This window comes from Lepidothrix coronata, unplaced genomic scaffold (assembly GCF_001604755.1).
Source record: "Lepidothrix coronata isolate B3197 unplaced genomic scaffold, Lepidothrix_coronata-1.0 Scaffold60, whole genome shotgun sequence".
Taxonomy (NCBI): domain Eukaryota; kingdom Metazoa; phylum Chordata; class Aves; order Passeriformes; family Pipridae; genus Lepidothrix; species Lepidothrix coronata.
This window is the reverse complement of record NW_016690240.1, coordinates 1,063,289-1,084,050: the sequence shown is the minus strand read 5'-3', so window position 1 is coordinate 1,084,050 and position 20,762 is coordinate 1,063,289.

Below are 20,762 nucleotides of genomic sequence, written 5' to 3'. Positions count from 1 at the left end.
TGTGTTCCAAACCCTTCACCAGCTCTGTTGCCATTCCCTGAACGTGCTCCAGAACCTCAATGTCTTTCTTGTAGCGAGGGGCCCAGAACTGAACACAGGATTTGAGATGAGGCATCACCACTGTAGAATACAGGGGAATGATCACTGCCCTGGTCCTGCTGATGCAACCCATGATGCCATTGTCCTTCTTGGACACTTGGGCACACTGCTGGCTCATGTTCAGTGGCTACCGACCAGAATGTCCCAGTTCTTTTTCATCAGGCCACTTTCCGGCCACCCTGCCCCAAGCCTGTAGCTCTCCATGTGGTTGTCGTGAACAAAGTGCAGGACCCAGCACTTTGTTGTGTTGACATTCATACAACTGGCCCCAGCCCATCAATTCAGCCTGTCCAGATCCTTCTGCAGAGCCTTCCTACTCTCCAGCAGATCAAAAGTCCCATCCAACTTGATGTTGCCTGTGAACTGAGGGTGTGTTCGATCTCATCATCCAGGTCATCGATAAAGATATTGAGCAGAACTAGTCCCAGTATTGAGCCCCAGGAAATACCACTAGTGTCTGACTGCTGACTGGATTTAACACCATTCACCACCACTCTCTGGGTCCCATCATACAGACAGTATTTTACACAGTGAACAGTGCACCAGTCCAAGCCATGAGCAGGGTATTTCTCCAGGAGAATTCTGTGAGAGATGGTGTCAAAGACTTAACTGAACTCCAGGTAGACAACATCCACAGCCTTTCCCTCATCCACTTAGCAGATCCCCTTGCCATAGGAGATCAGGTCAGTCAAGCAGGATGTGCTTTTCACAAACCCATGCTGGTTGAGCCTGATTCACCTGGTTGTCCGGTATGTGCAGCACGATAGCACTCGATGACTGTCTTCGTGACCTACCCCGGCACTGGGGTCAGGCTGACAGACCTGTAGTTCCATGGATCCTCCTTCTAGCCCTCCTTGTAAATGAGTGACACATTTGCCAACTTCCAGTCACCTGGAACCTCCCAGGTTAGCCAGGACAGCTGGTAAATGATGGAAAGTGGCTCAGTGTGCATTTCCACCAGCTCCCTCAGTACCCTTGGTTGGATCCCATCTGGCTCCATAGACCTGTGTGTGTCTAAGTGGTGTATCAGGTCACTGACCATTTTCTCTTGGATTATGGGAGCTTCATTCTGCTCCCTGTCTCCGTTTTCCAGCTCAGGGGCCTGGGTACCTGGAGAACAACTGGTTATTCTATTAAAGACTGAGGTAAAGAAAGCATTAGGCACAGCCTTTTTCTTATCCTTTATCACTATGTTTCCCTCTCTGTCCAGCAAAGGATGGAGATTCTCCTTAACCCTCCTTGTGTTGTTGATATATTTATAAACACCTTTTTTATTGTCTTTTATGGCAGTAGCCAGATTAAGTTCTGGTTGGGTTTTGGCCCTTCTGATTCTTCTCTCTGCAGGCAACCTGAATTGCCTGCCTGTTCTTCCAAATGTTGTAAACCCCTCTTCCTTTTTTCTTGAGTTCTAGCCAAATCTCTCTGTTCAATCAGGCCAGCTTTCTTCCCCACCAGCTCATCTTTCAGCGTATGGGAATGGGCCACTTATGCATCTGTACAATTTCCTTCTTGAACAATGTCCAACCTTCCTGGACTCCTTTATCCTTCAGGACTTCCATCCAAGGGACTCTGTCAACCAGTCTCCTAAAGAGGCCAAAGTCTGCCCCTATGGAAGTGCAAGGTGCAGTTCTGCTGGCCCCCCTTCTTACTTCTCCAAGAACCAAAAACTCATTCATTTGGTGTCACCTGGAAAGCTGACTGAGGGTGCCCTCATTTTCTTTGCTCAAGATGGCCTGCAACCATCATATCACCCATTAGTCCTTCTCTTTTCACAAACAACAGATCTGGTGGGGTGTCTTCCCTTGTTGGATCCCTCACACACTGCATCAGGAAGCTATGATCTTCCACACACTCCAGGAGTCTCCTGAACTCTTTCCTTTCTGCTGTGTTATATTTCCAGCAGGCATTGGGTAAGTCGAAGCCCCCTCCAGGAACAGGGGCTAGTGATCACAGATCTGCTCCCAGATGCTTATGGAATATTTCAGCTGCCTCTTTATCCTGGCTGGGTTGTCTGTACCAGACTCCCACCAGGATATCTGCCCTGTTGGCCTTTTCCCTGATTCTTACCCACAAACACTGTCCCCACCATCACTGAGCTCCAGATAATAAAGCCACTCCCTAACATACAGGGGCTACCCCACCGCCTCTCCTTCCTTGCATGTCCCTTCTGAACAATTTACAGCCATCCAGCACTCCAGTTTTGAGAGTCACCCACCATGTCTCCATGAGTGCAACTAAGTCATGGTTCGCCTGCTGTGCAATGGCTTCCAGCTCCTCCTATTTCTTGCCCATTTTGCATGCATTGGTGTAAATGCACTTCAGTTGGGCTATTGATCCTGTTATTTTTTGGGGGCAGAAGCCCTTATTCTTACATGACCATTCTCAGGTATGTCTGTGGTTTCTAACATGTCAATATGTCCTGGGTCTTTGCTGCCACATGGATCTCCATCCCCTACCTCCATGAGTCAGCAGACTGAAAGACCTCACTAGCACACTGTCCCTTAGACATCAGCATGCCACCCTGAGGCTTATCTCTAGTGGGCCTGGTTTTATCCCTTTATATGAGCTAAGCCTCTGAGAGATAGCCACTTTCTCAGCTGGGCACAGGTACCCATAGCGTTCCTCAAAAATTAACTGCATATTAGTATCTGTTAACAGAAAGGATAAACCAGAACCATGTGATCAGACAGCACTCGGAGAGATGAAGAGGGTGGTATCCAAACAACATAATTTACAAAGCTCTTCTGCTCTTTGAACATATTCATGGAAAGCAACATTGCTTTTCAGTTCCTGTACATCACTGGGAAAGGACTGTGACAGCACACACAAACCTGGTAGCCCTGGAAAGAGTATCCTTCAAGAAAAGAGTCCTAATACAGCTTACTAAAATGTAATATAATTTATTGAAGTAGTCACTACTTGGATCACAGCATTTAGATTTGTGGCTCTCAATAAATTCTACAACAGGTGCAAAACTGAACTGGGAATAGGAAATGCAGGTATCTGTGAGAGCATATTGTGGGTAAGTCAGTACCAGAGAAAATGTTATTTCTAAATGTACAGCTTTTGTGTACATTCAGGGACATCAAAGACTTATCTCTGATTCTGAAAACATTGGGATTAAAATAACATTGGGCTATATTAACAGTATTGATATTAATAATCATATTAATACAAAAAAGACACAAATCACTCTGTTCTGAATTTATTCAGCTATCTTTAAAGAGATATATGAACCCTCATTAAATCAAAGGTATTCTGTTTTCTTACCAATTTTGCTTCTCATTTTTGCCCATTTGTTTTCTTTAGGAAAAATTCTTGTACTTCTGTTTCAAACCATGTTGTTCACTGCATTGTTACAAATGCTTATAAATTGGCTATGATATATCACTGAATCACAGAATATGCTGAGTTGGAAGGCACCCACAAAGATCATCAAGTCCAACTCCTGGCCCTGCATAGGATCATCTCCAAGAGTCACACCATGTGCCTGAGAGCATCGTCCAAACACTTCTTGACTTCTGTCAGGCCTGGTGCTGTGACCATTTCCCTGGGAAGCCTGTTCCAGTATATATCCACTGATGATGAAGGACATGCATATATTAGATGAGAAAACTACTTCAATTTTTTTGGTTAAAGAAGTCACTATACCAAGTATTTTTAACAGGTAGTGTCCAGTTTTAAGCAGATCCTTAGATGAAACTTCATTAAAAGATAGTGCAGTAATAAAGACCCTACTATGTTAAGAAGAGCTTAAGAGAATTGTAAATCTACTATTGAAAAGATGATGAAGTTTAAGTTTTGGCCCTAACACAGTCCTAACTATTATTCTTAACACCAGTGTGTCTATCCCTCGAAAAATCTTTCTGATGAACCCTCCTTGGCCAGCCAATTGAACACATCATCCAAATGACAAGTGCCTAGCACAAAATTTAATTTCCTGCAATTTAAATGAAGAATTACAGGCTCTTTAGTATCAGACATATAGGGGATACTAGCTGAGCACATGGTTATCTCTATTTCTGTATGATACTTGTTGACAGCACAGCACTTTTCCTATCTTAGCTATCACATATTCCATGAGTCCCCCTTCAAACATACATGCGTTCAACTCATCTGTGTTGAATCCTTTCAAGTATTCTCTTCCCCTTTGCACTTCCTGTAATATCTTAAATATATGCTCTGAGCTTGTGAATTCTGATAACATGGTTCAGTCAGTCGCACAAGTTAAATGAAGTATGAATAGAAGGTAAGTGGGAAGTAATAGGATGGAATTAATGTTGTTTTGGTGTATCTCAACTTCCAGGCATCAAACCTGTGTTTCATTCTCTAGTTCCCTGGAAATAAAAGGTCCTGGATGGACACAAATTTTATGCTACTGCTTAAGACAAATATATCAGGAGGACGTATTACTATTAAATCTTTTATCGATTCATTTAATAGATAAAATAATTCAACTGTTTCTCTACTCTGAAAAAGCTGTACAATGCATCCCATCTGATCCTGATTTATTGGTATTCATCCTTCCCAATATGTGTGGAGTCCTTTTGGCAGAGGCTGGCATTCTCTCATCTGTTATATCCCGATGCACATCTGCTCAGAAGTGTCACATGTAGGTCAGGCACAGCCAGAGCTACAGACAAATAGTACAAAGGCAGATGGTTACCAACTGCACTATGGGCAAGATTTTGGCTAAACAAGGTAATCACTTGCTCTGCTCTCAAATATATTCCCAATTTTGATAAAGATTTTTCCACCATTCTTTGAAAAATGGTGATAAACTCCCAAAAGACAAGATTTATCTATGATGTGCTGCAACTTATCACTGCCAACAACCTTAGTTATTTACTTAAGCTTCGGCAACATCATATAGTTTAGCTATAAATTGTTCACATGTCTTTCTTCAGAGAGGTCATAAAGGGGGGCATTTTTTATAAAGAAGAATTGGAAGTAACTCTTCCATCCTGATCTCTAGTGTAAATGTTAAATCCATCACTCACACCTAATCCAAAATTAATAACGTAGTCTGGCAATGCCACTAAAGTTCACCTCTCTGTTACTTCCCATGTTTTATTGTCTTGACAGTTTTTTCTTCACAACAACATGAGAGTTTACCCCAAAACGTTGGATCATGCTTCTGTTTTAAAAGCCAAACCAGAGTTCTGGCTACGTAGACTAATTTTAAATCAGTCAATAACCTCAATATGAAGGTTGTTTTATTTCAATTAGGATGCTGCTTGAGGTTTTGGTATTTTGGGATTGATTTCCAGTGTCTACGTGATATGTTTAACAATACTAATGATGAACTGATAATTATAGCATGGGCTATTGTGTGATGTCTAAAATGTGATGGGTGTTTACTCTGTAAATCTTGAGTACAATTCTGTATCAACTAGTGATTATTTATCTTCATGAAAGACTACTGCAATTAAATGATCAATTATATGTGAAGATTATTGCTAGTTTCGTGGTCATTGTCCTTTTCTCCAGTCATTTGTACTGAATGAATAAACTCGTAGAAAATAATTTCCCCTCAATCTTTCTACAAAGAGCTTCAGTTGTGCTGATATGAAATGCAATGTGCTATTGAAATAATATTTCAGATTAATATTTACAGGCATTTCTGTTCTGTACACATACATTGATTGGGTTCATCTGCACTGTGCAGACATGCACATTTCTTGCTGGTTCTTCTTTGGGAAGTATGTTGATATCTCTGGGTGAAAAGTGTCATAGAAGAAGTAGGTAACTTAGTTACATCATATATATTACATCACATAGGTTACATGTTGTTCTGTGATGTAATTGCATCATATAATGACAATGTTGTCAACAGTGTTATACGATGCTATTACAAGAATAATAATACCTTATTTCAATAATTGTTAAGAATTTGGGCTTAGATACAGTAATGCTCTGAATATTTTTTGAATTTTTTTTGTTTAAATGGACAGAACCTGAAGTGTACAGAGAAGATAGAATTATATGAGAAGATACCATTATTTACGTGTTTATTTATTTTCCTATTCAGAGCATGAGGGTGAATAATTGGACTCAAACCTTAGATTTTCAAAGCCATGTGATGACAAGAGTCACAGCTGGCACAGCTGGCACAGCTCAGTCAAAATTCCTATTTACTTCACTGCCATTTTGCCTATGTAACGTCCACAGGATGTGTACCCCACACCAATTGCAGTTACTTTGATGTAATGAGTATTATCTGCATAGTTTGCACCACTACTAAGTGCCAGGAGATGTGCTATTTAATTGTCATGATTAGGACTACATCTGACTGTGTTATTCAGGAAAAGCCATCCTCCTACTCAATATCAGCACACAGTTACCCCTGTGTAAAAAATCCCTTTTCAAAAATCTCTACTTCAGTGAAGTACCCCAAATTGGTAAACACTAGTTGAAGAGATGCCCATCTGCTCTGTGAGTGCCCTTGTTAGCTGTCAGGATTTGTAAATACAGCAAATGGTATTCTTAATGTTTCAATTACATTGTGAAATCAGTTATTTTGTGAAATGGCTGTTTTACAGCATGACTGTGACATGTATGTAATTGGACTCTCTCAAGAGGAGACAAAATGACAGGACACATACTGAGAAAACTAAAAGGTCTGTGTACAACTCCAGATTTGCTGAAGAACTAAAGTGATTGAAAACATGTTAATTTTCCCTTTTTTTTGGCAGCTTATTCAGAATGATAACACACCTAAAAGTCAAATAGCTTCTTCTTAATGACGGCAGAGACACAGGGAAAAAGCACTGGCCTCATTGGAGTCTACAGGATTTTGGCCTTTGATTTCAATGGGAGAGAAATGAGTCAGTGACTTCTAAAAAGCATAGGAGATCACAAGCTACAGAGGACTGGAGACTGCTTGGGATGACTGGATACCACACATGCAGTTATGGAACAGAGCGTGAAGAACTTTGGCGACATGCAGGAACCTTTGCAATGTATAAGAGAAAGAAGAAAGCAATGTGCAATTGAGCAAAAAAGCACAGAAATCATTTGGTTTCCACCTAGCTAATGGGAAATATCAGTATTTTTTCACTGTACTTTTGTGCAAATGGCTGTATGTTCTGCATGCAGCAGGTACACAAAGACAATTTCATGCCAGGTGCTTGTGTGTGGCTCTAAGATCCTGACAAACCAGCACTCCAAATGTGGCACCACACTGGAGGTTGTATTCCCACACACAGTTTGCAATCCTGCCCATTCATTTGGGACTCAAAAAGATTCTCCAGGAAAAACAGACCCCATTTATAGTTTTCTCCAAGTATATTAAGAGAAGAGCTGACTTTCCATGCCTGATCTGAGGTCTGAGGATGTGCTAACCAGGGACAGCTGGACTCCGCATTGAACCTGCTGTGGAAAAGTTGAGGTGAAGTGACAGTTCACTAAACTGTCTGAGCCTCTCCTTCCAAAGACAAGAAAGAAGATTAACAGCTGTGTTTGTGAAGTGCTTTGAAATCTATAGATTAAATTTAGTGCCTAAAGTCATGTGGAGAGCTAAATACTTTTATTGTCTTCTGAAATTAAAAACACCTTCAAAACAATTTCAAACCCTTCTCCCACATAGTCAAATAAAGGAAATTAATCTTGGTCACAATTAACTTTCTATCCTCATTTCTCAACCTGCTCCATCTGCTACTTCATATGACCTGTTCCTACACTTCACTGATCAAATGCAGTTGCAAGCTTATCCATCATCTTACAGCATAATGAAGTGTAAACATTTTCTGCATCAATCTGTCATGTGAGCCATAATTTGGAGTTCAAAAGATTGCATCCAAGACTATTTTAAGCTTTAATCACAACCGTGCTGAACGATGGGCTACTTGCCATTAGCAAATATATCTGCCTTTTGCTTCTAGACATTCTCAATGAGTCCAGAAATTCTATAATTTCAATAAACATTTGGAATTGACCAAAATTTAAAAAACCCAAACCAACAAAAATTCAGCCTGCAACAAAACCAAATAGTTTTTCTAATATGACCTTTTTTGGGTCGTAATAGACATCCTTAATGTCTAGATTCCTGTTTGACATGAGTACAAAAGAAAACATGATAGCAAAATTATCTCAGTGACCTGAAAGCAGATGTTGGAAGCACAGACGCAAGACTAAAGATGATTATACGTGGGGTATTGCTTGTATCCTTCAATTTTGCCTCGTATCATCTGTTGTTGCATAAAGACTAGTTCAAAACAGCCTGCAAAAAGCAATCATACACCATTTTACGCATAAGGCTGAAGTAATCAAGCAGCAATACAGCACTGGTACATTGAAGCCAAAACCTGACATCATTGGTTTTCAATACTGTTGTCAGATAATATTAATAGTAACCGAATCCAGCATCTGGTCTGCAGGAAGGACAAACAATCTTTTTCCAGTGCTCCTCCTATCCACAATAAATAATATTAAATTCAGAAGGACCAAGCTGTAAAATGTGTTACATACAGCAAGGAGCAGGGAGGACCTTGAGGAATACAGGGAAAACAAGAAGAGAACAAGTGAAAACAGAGGTCCAGAAGCTCACAAAGGCAAAGGGCAACGAGGATCGAAGTATTCAACAGCCTCACTCATCACAAAATGAGGTTAATTGAGACTAGATATTTAGAAATGCAGGCTGTATTTTCAAAGAAGAGTCTAACCAACGTTTAGTTAAGTAGAATCATTCAAATTAGTAACACTCAATGAAACACACAATGGAAAATTTGCTGAAGCAATTTTGTTTTTCTACAATTGTCTTCAGGAGCTTATGAGATGCCTTAGAGATGTGCAAAATTGCAAATATAGCACATATTTTTAGAAGGTGGAGAAGAGTCCAAGGAGCTAGAACTCAGGGAATGTAACTTTGGTGCTTAAGAATAAGTTATTAAGCAAACTTATTAGGCAAATGACCCTGAAGAATCCAAAAGATAATACAGTGGTTGAAAGCCAGCAATCATGGACTTATCCAGAACCATGTCAAACCAATCTAATTTCAGTCTTTGACTAAATAAGTAGCCTAGGGGAAAACAACAAACATGATTTGCTTTGACTTTCATATGGCTTTTCACACTGCTTTATATGGCATTCCCCTAAGCAAAAATGAAGATAGGTAGGACAAGATTCAGCCTCAGATTTGTGCATAGGAATGTCTCTTGTTTACCGTGTAGGTGTCTATATGTAACCTAGGCATCTAAGCCTCCTTTGTAGGGAGGAGATCTAGGACAATGCAGTTGCTCGCATAAAGACATCAAGTACCATCTGAAACGCCTCCTGGCTGATCTTCAGCTACCACTTCAAAGAAGAGTGGACATCCCATAGGTCTTGTGTCAGATCTGCCAGCCCTGCATAGCTGCCCTGAGGGCACCACTGTACGCTCCAGACACCAAATTCACTTCTTGCCCATTGGAGGATAAGCAGAATAGCTCTCCAGCCTCCACCCACTGTAACAGCAGCTTAGACACCTTGCTCATAGGTGGACGTGTACACTGAGGGAAAAACATTCATAGAGATGGGGGGGGGTTGTCAAACATGGGTGTATTTCAAATAATGTTCAGTAGGGATTTACCATAGGTTTGGTCATGTTAAGCAACTTGTAGGATGGAACTGAAAACCTTTTTTTTTGCCATTCATAAATGACAACAAACTGGGAAGGGATGCAAGTACATTGGAGGACAGGGATAACATTTTAAATGGTTTTGACCAGTGTAGAACTGATCCAAGTTCTGCAGGTTGTTCAGTAAAAAGAAATTCAAAAAACTTCCTTTAGCCATAAGGTGTGAATACAGAAATGGACAGTGGAGTACTAACAGTAAGTCATCAGTAGAGTGGAAAACGATTCAGCAATTGCTGTGATTCACAAGCTAAAAATGTGTGTGTGATGGTGCTGCAGAAAAGACAACTCCCATTCTTGGATTCACTGGCAGGGATGTCATGTGCAAGACGCTAGAAGTATTTAACATGCTCTGATCCATAATGATAAGGTCCCTGCCAGAGTGTTACTCTATCCGGGGCCGATAACCACACTTTAAAGAAAGATGTGACAAGCTGCAGAGAGAACGGAGGAGGAAAATGAGTATGACAGGAGAGTTACAAAATATTATTTCTGCATAAATTCAAGGATTTGGCTGCGTCTACTGTGGGGAAAACTGGGTTATAGGGGGGAAGAGAAGGCAGGAACCCATACAAGTCCCCCAGCTCATCAGGTTATAATGAGAGGAAGGGAGATCAACCTTCCTCTCTCTGCTAAGGGCGGTACACAATATAATTGTCCTGATTTGCATCAGTGAGATGTATTTAAATCCTGGAGCCTTTTACGGGAGATTTTTGGGAACAGATTCAACAAAAAGGGAAGGCTAATACACCTCTAGAGTGACAGAAGGTGGACCCATGTCTTTTCTGTGGGGAGATGCTAGAAATGGCAAAAGTGTCTCAGAAACCATTGCTCACCCGAACATCCCCCGACTACAGAGAAGGAGAAAGAAATCCTCATTGATGGAGGTGGCTGAGAAGCTCTTGAAGGAGGTGGCCAAAAGGCAGGCATGGAGGAGCCCTGGTCATGTTGTCTTTCCCTGCAGGAGGCAAGCTTTTCCCAGGGCTCACTGCAACCTCACTGTGACACTGACATGAGACTTGGAGGCTTGTGTTTCTGTGGCTGTTGATTGAACACAATATGCAAATGGTCTGCTCATTTTTTCTTTTACTGTGAAGGTGGAGTGATGGTAGTTTTATTATAGCACAAGCATTCTTTAATAAGGTAGTTAATGAGCTGTCAAGATTTCTGTAATAAACTTCTCTTTCAGAGTAGTAAGTAATAACTCACTGAAAGATGAAGCTTATTTTTAGTCATTGCTCAGAAATGTGTTTTACTAATTTTGAGAAATAAATCTCATCTTTTTCAAGAGCCTTATCTCAGTAAAAACAGACTGTAGACTTTTTCAGAGAAACTGGGTAGGTTTTTTTAATATGAATATAATTACTCCTTCTTATTTATAGTGAAAGTATGTGTGCCATAGAGTTGTAAAACTGTGGAGGAAACTGGGAAATTCTGTCTCATCAGTACCGTTCTTTCTACCACAAGCCGTTCCTCTTTCCCTGTGTGTGTTCCTCATGAGAAGACAACTCATCCTGGCCACCAGTGAGGGCACAGAGCTCTGACCAGGACACGATGGTGCTTTACAGTTTAGCACAGTTTTTTGTCTTGACATTTTCTGAATTAAAAAAATGTCAGTTTTGATTTGCCACTCTCGATCCTTTCCTTTCCAACAAATATTGCCCACAGCTGTGCTCAAAGGGGAAGGGAAAGGAGATGAAATTATTTGTTGTAAATAATTTGTCTGAAAGCACATTTCCTTTTGCAAATGATGTGCACACAGTTTATAGTCCATGACTTTATAACTCTTTAAAGTTTTACAGTGTGGATATACTTGAGACAATTTTTTTTCCCTAAGCTTTCTGCTGCCTTTCCAATTTTCATGTCTTATGGCTGGTCAGAGAAATCACGTGCTCGTGTTTCTTGTCCATGAGCTGATCCAGGCTTTATGGTCAAGAAAATTCCCTCTCTCGGTTGCTGATTATGTTCAGATGCCTTTCTAGTATTGCTGGAATATGTCTGCAAATAATAAAAGACCATTTTGAGGTAAGAGGCAAGTGCCTTTTTTGAATATTCACACAAGTTTCAACAGAGCTTTTAGATTCTGCATGTCTCCTGCAAAACACAGAGAGTTTCCTGCGTTAGTGTTCATGAATAAGCAAATACAAAACAGTAAAATATGCCAACAAATCTGTTAAATCTGTCGGTGTAGGAGCTGTGCCTCTCCCCAGTGCCTGTCTCCCAGCTCCCGCACTGGCAGACTGATGGCTGCACTGTTAACCTCGGCACCTTCCCTCCCAACTGATGGGGATCCTTATGGTTATCGCCTGCATTTTACTTATCACGAATGTAGCAGTATTTCTGCTGATTCTTCCACTTTCTTCCCTCCAGGAGAGTGACTGAGGGACTGAGGTGTTTTGCTCATGACCTCTGGTGGTAGAAGAGAGGCTCTACAACCCCCTTGTTTGCAACAAAAACGATTATGAAAAAAAGCCAGTAGCCTTGTTTCTTGTGAAGAATCAGGCTGTGACTTAGCTACGGATGGGCATCGAATTTTTCTTAAGTACATCCTTACATGATACAGAGTTGATTGAATAAATGTTGTCATGCCATTGGCAGAGACATGCTGGGGGGCATGAGGAGCTGTAATTATCCACTTCTCAAGTGCTTGCTCTCCAGAAGTGTCCTTGCTCCATGATGTTTTATTTTATGGCATCTCCTGAACTAAAATAAGGTATAAAAAAAATAATACACCTTTTTTTTTAGCACTGAATATTTTTTTATGAAATTCAATTTATTTCTCTTTTCCCACGCACTTTGCACCAGATATATTGTGATCCTGTTTGCACCCATGCCAATCCATAAGCAGAGCGAAATTCAGACAGATTTTGGTTAAATAACCTGCAGAACCGCAGTAAAATGTGTACATATAAACTGTGCATTAGCTAAATATATATAAATATTAACTGCATATTACTGAGGAGGAAGTTGTGGAAAATGCAAATCAAGTAACATACAAGCATTTGCATAAGAAAGGCAGTGCTGGGTACAGGCCAAGGTATCTGCAACCTAATCATGTCTTCAGACAGCTGGCAGCTCAAAACAACTTCCAAACCATTTTCCTCCTCTGTATCAGCCCCCCTGTTGCCCCCATCTCCTGCCCAGTCTATGGAGGATGATCATTGTGTCTCTGTTGTTCCGTAGATTAAGCTTCAAGCTTTATTTGAGAGAACAAAAAGGGACAGTTTTACTTCTGTTCAAGCTGCCCCCTCCCTGTGGGTCAGTTATCTAAAACTTTGCAGCAATGAAGTTGCTCACTGATAGAGAAAGGGACAAAGAAGAGCTCCATCTCCCTTCCAGTCCTTGCATGGAAAATCTCAGGGCAGGCTTTTTTTCTAGAATCAAACAACCCTCTCCTAAACCACAGAGTAAAAATGAGGTGCCATTTCCCAGACACTCAGCAGTGCAGCAAAATCCTTCCCCTGCAAAGTTCAACGTGGAAGGATAAGAACTAATGACAGTGAAGGAAGGAGATGAACTGCAGGAGTGTGCATTTCCCCTGCAGAGACCTGCAAAGAAATTGGGTCACCGCAGTGAGTTTGAGAGCAGGGCTTCACCCTGCCAAAGCATTCAACCTACTTTTAGCCCTGTGTATGTGTAAATCCTGTTAGTCTCTTCTTAGTTTTAAGCCCATTGACTTCACTGGGACCTTTCCTTTCTTAAATCTTCATGTGTCTCTGAGCTAGGTCAGCAAAGATGGCTATTTGAAACTCTCTGTATTAACGGGGCTAGATGATTTTGAAGCTGCCTTTTCAGAAGTTACTTGACAAATCTTTATCTTACATTATCTGTGCTCTGAGAAACACAACATCACTTTTAGTGCAATGTGGTATCACTGTGTTTCTTCCTGTGGTAGGCACAGGAAGAGACATGCTTTCTTTTCTTTGAAAAGTCGGGGAATATACAATTTATTACAAGACTGAGCAATTAAGTTTCATTTGGGAAGGGTTTCATAATAGACAGCAGACAAAGTCCTCTCAATAGATGAATATAAAGTCTCCATCACATTTCAGACATCTTGTTGAAGACAGTCCAATTCAGAAGTCACTCTTGTGACATGTTGAAACATATGTGCCCAAGCTTCTGCACCCCTGTACTAAGTGCTGGGAACTCAGAGAAAGAAAGTAGCAGCCCAGACTCCTACCAGACCAGTACATCCCACCTTGTGCACTTCTCACTTGGAAGTGCCTGCCTTTCAAACCATGACAGATATTTACCAGGTTCTTCAGTTACATCCATGAAGTTATGGAGCATGGAGCCAGACTGATGATTCTACAGTGGTTGCAGAGGAGGAGACGTTCTGGAGAGCTCAGAAATGAGCTCTTTTAATTGTGGGGTGGCAAGGAGGGGTGGTGGAGGATTTGAGAAGTTGCCCAAGTGCACACAGGCTGTCTGGGTGATAGCCAGGGATGAGTGCTTGGCTCCACTGCCCTTGTCCTTGCTCACTCAGAGAGGTGTGAAACAGGCAGGTGCAGTCTGACAGCTCTTTTCAGAACTGTCTGTGAGAAAAGAGGATGAAAAAAGCTATCAGAAGAGATGCCTAGCCAAATGCCCATCTTTCTCTTGGCTAGCACTTAAAAAGCCAAGATATTCATGACGGAGGAAGTGTACTGTGTTTGTGTTAAACCTCTGAGATCTTCTACACCATCATTACCCCACCAGAGTTTTGTCCCAGGTGATTCTCAAGATTTGTATGTTTAAAGTATTGGCCATGGCTCTGCAATGAGATGGAAGGTAGTTCCTTCTTCCTCCTGGGCACATACCAGCATCCCATAAAATGCAGGAGCAGTGTTTGTCACCTCATCTCCATGGGTACATTGCACGGTAGCCTGAGTGTGTTGTAACACCAACGGGAGCTATGTATATCATGTCACCTGTGCAACCATGGCCATATGGTCTTGTAAGAGGAGAGATAAAAAACTATACCCAAAGACGAACAGTGTAGAGAAACAAAAGCGCAGGAAATCCTTTGGCATTGCTGAGTTCAGATCTGATACCAGAAAAAAGTTATAGGTGTGAGGAAGGGAGAAGAGGAGAGGAGAAAAGCCCATTTTCCATCTTTGTGTGCAATATGGGAGACATGGGAAAATGTTCAAACCCAAAGACTGTCAGCAAGCATTACGTATTCACCAGACAAAAAGGAATGGAGCCAATTTTAGAAAGGAGCAGCTGACATCCCTGTACCAGGATGAAGGCCGTGAGGAGAGATAGAGACAGGCAGCAAGCTAAATTAGAAAACAAACTAACTGGCTGGTACATGTGCACAGGCCATGCTACAGCCCTCACAAGTCTAACACAATCTCAGCATGGGAAATATGAAAAAGGGCATGAGGGAGACAAGGGCAAAAAGACAAGGACAAAGAAGAGAAGGGGAGAGCAGTGTGCCTCTCCCAGCAGAAACTGGCTTTCCTCTTCTGTGTATGCTTTTTCCTATCTTAATGTACAAAGCTTGCGGCCAGTCGATTAGATCGTTCTCTCCCCCTTGCCGTTTGTATGTCACGTCTCTGCTTATCTCGGATCTTCCCCAGGGCAGGGAGTATATCTTCATGTACACAGCCTAGCTGCACTGCAATGCAGAGGTTAAGAAAAATAGTAAAGCACTCACAGAGAGAAAACAGCATAGAGATATTTTTTTTTTTTGTGAACAATGGAAAAAAATAAATGATAGTGTCTGAACTTGTTACATTTAACTGCATACACATATTGAAAGTCTGCTGCCCTTTGTGCCTTTATTATTCCCATGCACCTATTTCCCTAACCTCACTTACCCTGCACAGCTAAGTATGGTGCCCTTTTACTGGAAATAAGCCCTGCCCCTGTCAGTGTTAAGAAGATCACTGTAATGCTTGCTGTGAGGGGAAAGAGGGAGAAAAATCAGTGCCTGATGTGTTAGCAGAAAGGAAAACTCAAGGGTCATAGGAAGCCACAAATCTGCCAGATATGATTAATTCAGTGGAGAGGGTAGAAGCCTAAAAGTTTTTTTCTGTTTTCTTTATACTGTCAAATTTCTTTTTACTTGATGCAAGAGACAAGGGATTAGGAGTGATGTCTGAAAGGAGAGATCCCAGGACACAGGAGACATTGGGATTCTGGGCTGTTGCAGGGCAGCATGGCAGTGATCAGGACCTATTTGAGTACGGGTGACACAGGCCTGCCTGACATGTTAAAACACTGTCCCATCTGTGACATGGCAGGTAGGTGATGTTAAATGTGGGCAGCCTTTGGCTGATCGGACAGGAGCCATCTGTGGTGCTGCCTCCTCATCTCCAAAGTCATGGCTTTACCTGTCTTTAGAGTAGCACAGAGATAGTTGTGTGAGATGAGTGGAGTGAGATGACTGTGGGAGCAAGGGTGGAGAATGACTCCAAATGTAAATGAAGTATCAAGAAGCAAATCTTAAGAATCCCACAGTCCAAGGGATTTCTCAGCAGCAGCAGCATTTTTTAAGAAGGAGAAACCTAAACATTTGGACCAAAGTGATGTCTAGCTGCTTTCCCCCTTCTAGTAACAGATTAGCCTCCATCACATCCTATGCACCACCGCTGCCACCTTGTCTTCTGGTCCTGTCTTCCCTCCATTTCACAGCTTAAGAAATACAGTTATTGCCCTTTCACTATCAAGACCTCATGTAGTCCTGTCCTTGATCTTTTGAACTTCCCTTCCTATCTCTTTATCCTGATAAACCCTTGGCAGCCTCTCACTCTCTATTTCCCCCTCTTGTGCTGCTGCCCTCACTTTTGCATCACTCCAGGCATGAAATAACCTCCAGATAAAGGTTTTTTACATTCTCATCATTTTCTGTCAAAAAGCTCACATCTGTCATAGACCTGACAAGTAGTGCAGTGATAGGGTAGCAATAATACATGAAATCTTCAAGATGACCATGATGGACATACACACATACATATATATATACATATATATATATATAAAAATGCAGGAGAGCTTTCAAGAGTTTGTAACCAAAAAGACACATGACATTATTCTTCCTCATCCTCCTCTCTTTTCACCCATTTCTCCCAGGTTTTTCATTGCATCTTCATTTTTTTGGTGAACTCTTTTAAACAGAGCTCTTTCCATCACTGGAGAGTACTTAAAATGGAAATAATAACAGACAAAAAAGCAAACAAAGAGGAGTTTCAAGATTTAAAATTTTTGCAATTTACAATTCACAATTTTTAGCCTCATAAGTTTTATCTATACTTAATTCAAATTGGAAGAGGGACTGTCCGCAGTTTAGAAGTTAAGGGACAGGGCATGATTCATATCCAGGCAGCTAAAATCCACATTATCTCCTTCTCCCTTTCAAAAAACCCAAGTGTGGCCATGTCCAGGCACGCTGGGGTGGTGCCTTCACATCCTAACCTCTGAGTTCCATCGAGGCACTGTGTAGAGGACTGCTGGTTGACTGACCAAACCTGTTTAGGGAAAACACTACTGATAAGCTGAGGAGTATATATGTAGAGGAGAAGTGCTCGAACTCACGACCTGGCTCTGTTCAATTTTTCTGTGCAAACATACTCATACTGCATCCATTCCATAGCAAATGGTTTTTCTTGTCCTTACTTTTTCTTGGCAAGTCACACAGCATTTAGCTATGTAAAGAATGTGAGAGCCTACCATCCCACTCTGTCCAGCAGAACTTGCAGGAAGTGCTATATTGAGAAGAAGACCTCTGTAACATGAAATGCTGCTTGCACCTTCTCCAAATGGACTAAGATGATGGTCTCATGCACACAAGGCTGAGGTCCCCAAAAGACCCAACAGCAACATCCTTTGAAGACAAATTCTGCCTGAGACACACCATTTGTCAACCCATGACTTGTATGTGTACAGACACAAACAGTAATGGGCACATTCTCAGAATGGTGTTCACACTGAAAGTAGCTGAAGTGACAATGCCCATTCTTCTGCCCCTTCTTCCTCGCATGCCTTCCTAAGCCTGGGTGCTGATTTGCCAGCCTGCCTTGGCCAAAAGAGCTGTCAGAGGTGAGGCATTCAGAACTCTTATGCTTTTGCTTTTGAGAGCATGTAAACATGGTAACAGCACTTTACAACGGACAATCAGATTGCAAAGAATTTTGACAACTTTAACTATAAACAGTCAGAACGATGGGCACATGTTGGGGTAGAAAAATGAATAGCTGGGAAGTGTTCTCTGATTAAGCATATCACAACCTTGGATCCAAGCCTCTGTGACTCTTTGCCTGTGAATTATTGTATGTGGACTGGTTATGGTGCTTCTTTTCTCCTAATTCTATAACTGAAAAATTCACCAATCTTCAAAGCGGGAAAATCTGCTATGACAAGTTTGACCTCCTCCACTCTGCCCACCAGTTTCACCATACAAAACATGCCCAGGAGGTACTTCTGTGTTGCTGTTTGTAGTTATCCATGAAAGGAAGATCTGGTGTGTCAGTTCTTACAGAAAGTTTCATCTGGAATGGGAAGGATTTGGGATTTTGTATCTCTGTAATTTTGAGTGCTAACAACAAGTATACATGCATTTAGCTTTGATTTCTCAAAGACTGATTGTAAACCTTTGCCCTGGGAAGGAAAGAAGTATACCTGTGATATCAGATGCCTGCCACATCCATAGAAGGGATCAGCTGGATCTCACCAGTCTTGCAAGCACACATTTCCTTCTGTTGAAAAAAAAAAATAGTGGAGGGGGTAAGGTTAGTGGATTCCAGGGCAAAAATGAGGGCACATGATTCTGAGACCCTCTTACAAGACTTCCTTATCAAGACAAATCTAAAGCAACTTGGGCTTATGCAATATGTTGCAGTGTAATTGAGGAGCCTGAAGTAGTGGGAGTTTTGGAAAATTACCCTGTGCAACTTATGCACCTTGACGAAACAAAGCTTCCCCATGCCATGTGGTGCCTAGGAAGGGAAGCCCAGGAGTCTGAGCTCAAAGCTTCCCCAGAGTGCCCCATGTCCCTCTGACTGGAGAACAGAAAGTAGGACCAGGTCATATGCTGCATCTGCTCTGCAGTTTGGGTGCAGCTCTCCCCATAATTTCTAGTTCATTCATTTATTACTTACCATGATTGATTTCTGTGGTTATTTGTTCAATGATGCGAGGATAACATAATATAAGCCGGTTATTTGTCTCTTCTATATGCTGTTTTATATGTAGGAAATGGCTTCACTTTTATGAAAGCTTAAGAGGCATGGAGCATCGTTTATTAAAGTGGGAAGAAAAATAATGTTAGATTGGATGTGGAATGTGCCTGGGGAAAAAAAGACAGAGTTCTCCATTTATGAAAATTGAAGTCCTGAAATTGATATTACTCAATCTGAATATGCCCATCTGAATAACTAAGCAGTAATGACCATGGCACAGGCTATTGCAAGCAATTAATGATCAGCTCTAAGAGTTGATGGCCTGTGAGGAAGTTAAGGGACATTAACCTCTGCTGGCTATTAGTCATTCAGCTATTGCCAAGTGCTGACTCTCTGGCAGATTCCTCTCATTTTTAAAATATAGACCTTAAAATTTACACTAAAAGCATCCGCAGTGTAATGAATGTAAGTGAGCAAGACATCTCTGCAAAAATAGCGAGCAATGAGGTCAGTGCTCTGGTGGCCCAAGACCTCTTCAGGATGTCTTGGCTTCTGTTTGAGTCTGAGTGGCCAATGACAGAAGGGCAAGAAGGTACCTTGGCATCCTTCCAGTTCTCCTGGATTCACGGGTATCCACTCTCTGGGGACTGTTTTATGCACACCCACCAGCATGAAGTGTCCTAAGAAGAAACTGGAGTGGGGATATTGCATGTTTTCCTTTACCTGTACATGAGGTAGAAAGAGAGAAACAGTAGGAGGATGGAAGATACTTGGGAGGTTTGTATATATGTGTGTGTATGTATTTATACCTATATATACAGATATGAAAGAGTGGATCCGATACCAAAAAAGCAAAGTGTTTAAATATTTTTTGGTCAAGGGTACTTGTAAAGGATATTTATTTTGGCATTTCTTTCAATGAGAGATGATTAACAGAAATCACCTGATCTGCCTTTCTCCCAGTCTTTTGCAGCCCTTAGACTGGTCACGGAGATTATAGACAGACAGTGATGAAACCAAGCTTCACAATACATTTGAATAGTTTTGTCCCCAGCACCATTTCAAACTGCAGCCCCAGATGTTAAACAGAGACTAACTACACAGCTTTGTAGCACAAACAATCGTAAAAGGCTACAGAACCCCCAAATCTTCAACAATCAGTCTAAGTAAACAATAAAGACTGAGAAGAAGGAACAATAATAATAATTGGTTTTATTTCAATGGCAGAAAATACTTTTTTCACTTTCTTATTCTTGTTTGTCCTACAGTAAAGAGGGGAATCAGGGTTGTTTTACAATGAAGTTATATTAAATAGGATTTACCAAGGGACATTGTTACTGTAATTTTGCTTCAGACAAAACCAGTCTAATTCACATGAGATGGCTTTATTGCTTATCCCATTGGGACACTTACAAAAACACTGAAGAGAATCAGGAGAGCAAAAATTGTAGGAAAATGCACCTAAACAGCATCTACTGCTTCTATGGAGGATGGAAGAGTTTATTTATTTTGTTATATATTACTACATTATATTCTTATATATTACTATATCTGCAGTCCCAGGATACAATTGCTTTTTCATTGTAAAGAAGAGAAAAACTGATACCATCAAACCTAGTCTACTGTCGAAGCCTTGGTCACAAATTGCAAATACACCTTTTGCTGTAGCCCATGTTCTAAAGCTGCATACAGATTTCACTCCAAATTGGTTTATCAGCTGTAAATCCATGGTCTACTGACAGATTCTTCTGTAGTACTGTCCTGGCTTTTTTTTTTCTTTTTTTTTCCCACCACTGTCAATAAAAAAAAAAGAGAAAAAAAAGAAGAAAAGAGAAAAAGAAGAAAAGAGAAAAAGAAGAAAACAGAAAAAGACGAAAGGGAAAGGGAAAGGGAAAGGGAAAGGGAAAGGGAAAGGGAAAGGGAAAGGGAAAGGGAAAGGGAAG